Genomic DNA, 2,487 nt, shown 5'->3' with positions numbered 1-2,487 from the left:
TTTTTTTTTTTTTTTTTTTTTTCATTAAGACCAGTTAACTGCCCAAATGTTACACTGAACGGCTCACCAATTCCACAAAGTACTTGTGTGAACTATCTCGGCTTGCATCTCGACCGCAGATTAACATGGAAAAACCACATTAAAGCAAAAAGTCAACAACTTAGACTTAAAACACTAAAAATGTCCTGGTTGATAAGTCGAAAATCAGAAACCACTTTGGAAAACAAAATTCGCCTCCACAAATCCATACTGAAACTGAAAAAAAAATTTTTTTTTTTTCTCTCTCTCTTTATATTTATTCTCATTTTTTTTTTTCGAGACGTTGATATGCAATGACTGCACCATCAAGTGGCCATGCGACACCAAGCCAAAGCCTGTTACGCGAGGAACCCATCAGAACGCAGCCCTCCTCCCGCCCAAAAAAACAATGAATGCAAAATGGATCCATGCAGGAGATTGCTTTTATTGGGATTGGCGGCTCTTGCATGATCGGAGGAGGAGGACAATCAACAAAATAAGCGCCGACAGCTTTGATAAAACCCATATCTTCAGGAAATAAACCAGAACGGTCGTTTGTCTATACATTTGAGTATTATAACTCATATAAATATGTGTACATTAATGGAAACCCATGAAAGGATACCCTTTTGCATATTCCGCAGTTTGAAAATATGACAGAAAATTTGCATATGGCTGGGAATAACATCTGCAGACTTCTTTAATTGGTGAAGCAGCAAGGCCGTGACAAGGAATATTTGCGCCCGTTGCAAAGTTGTAAAACGGCGCCACCAAGCACCCTTCCTATTCAACATTGGCTAGTTTCGAGCCCAGATTGTCGCCATCGCCCCTTGGCACGACCCTGTGGATCAGTACTTGGTCCAAAAAGGAAAACAACTTAAAACATTTTGTTAACAGCCCAGCCGGGTCTGTGTCTTGGCGACATGAAGATACTGGCGTTCAAATAAGTTAAAAAAATTAAAAATGCAAATAAATTCAATATAATCTCATTAACCTATAATAATTGTTTCCCTTTTTGCCGTTTGATGACCTTAAGCTCGTTTAGAAGCACGGTGGTAATTTATCTTTCAACTTCAGTGGCATTGTTGCCTCCATTTGATTCAGACTATACTCTCTGTTTGCTAGGTACCCTCCCGCAAATTAAAACAGATCCTTATTTTACTATCAATACCACACATATACTATCGTTACCACAAAATACTATCGTCTGACTTTCTAGATTTTTTCGGCATGTTTTTTTGGTTCGATCTGAGTACTGACAGGCGTAAAGCCACTAGAAAGTAAAGTGTTGTTTTATTTATTAAAAATTGTACACACTCGAAATCTTACAACTGACCGAACGCTGGATCGGCTGGCGGGCGTGCCGGAAGACAAGCTGGTCGAGGCCCATGGCAGCTTCCACACCAACTACTGCATTAAGCGTATAATGGAATACGGCATTGCCTGGATGAAGGAGAAGATCTTCGCTGATCGGCTGCCCAAGTGCACGGCATGCAAGAAAATTGTGAAGACGGATATTGTTGTCTTTGGGGAAGACTTGCCCGAAAAGTTCCTCAAAAGTTTGGTGGAGACTTCCAGGAGTGCGATCTGCTGAGTATCATGGGCACCTCGCTGGAATTGCATCCGTTTGTAGCTTTGGCGCAGTACCCTGGACCGCGCTGTGTGCGTCTCTTGATCAATCGCGATGCCGTTGGTTTTCCCAAGTTTACCACCTTGATGGAGGACCAAAATAACGACTGTCTGCGGCAGCATCCACTTGGCACTGGGCTCGACACGAACAGCGAGTCATGTATTGACTTAGCGGAGCAGCATTCAAATGCCACTTTCACCCACCTACGTTGAGGCTCTCAGGTACTTTATCCGATTTTGAGATATATTAATTAGTATTGATTCAAGTTCATCCCACCGTAGTGTGACCGATGAAAACAGCGCTGGCGCAGCACAGCTCATTGATCAGACGATGAACAGCAGATAGCAGACTGCAGCTCCAGCTCGAAAACATCATCACATCCGTTCTTGTGAACTCCTCTCTCGAGTTCGAAGTATCGGCATTTTGGATGGTTCAGCAGGACAGCAGGTTTAGGACAGCCCAATAGATGCTGCCCAGGCAAGCGGCAGTGACCCTCCTTCTAGAGCGAATAGAGAAAGGCCACAGAATGAATGGTCTTGCCGAGGCCCATCTCATCGGCTAGAATGGTGTCGATGGCCTGTCGAGGCTCTTCAGGTACTTTATCCGATTTTGAGATATTTTAATTAGTATTGATTCAAGTTCATCCCACCGTAGTGTGAGCGATGAAAACAGCGCTGGCGCAGCACAGCTCATTGATCAGACGATGAACATCAGATAGCAGACTGCAGCTCCAGCTCGAAAACATCATCACTTCCGATCTTGTGAACCAAGTACCAAGCGGATGCTGCCGCAGACAGTCGTCATTTTGGTCATCCATCCAGGTGGTAAACTTGGGACGA

The 2,487-nt window shown here is 43.7% G+C and overlaps 1 long non-coding RNA gene across 1 annotated transcript; it reads left to right on the top strand.

Annotated features, from left to right (window-relative positions):
• Positions 1-1,746: 1,746 nt before the first annotated feature.
• On the top strand, positions 1,747-2,332 carry LOC117591648. The gene is made up of 3 exons (XR_004574445.1): positions 1,747-1,869; positions 1,930-2,242; positions 2,303-2,332. It is a non-coding gene; the product is annotated as an uncharacterized LOC117591648 (long non-coding RNA).
• The last annotated feature ends 155 nt before the right edge of the window (positions 2,333-2,487 follow it).

Source organism: Drosophila guanche, unplaced genomic scaffold (assembly GCF_900245975.1).
Source record: "Drosophila guanche unplaced genomic scaffold, DGUA_6, whole genome shotgun sequence".
Lineage (NCBI taxonomy): Eukaryota > Metazoa > Arthropoda > Insecta > Diptera > Drosophilidae > Drosophila > Drosophila guanche.
The sequence above is the reverse complement of the archived record's forward strand: the minus strand, read 5'-3'. Positions and strand labels throughout refer to the sequence as shown.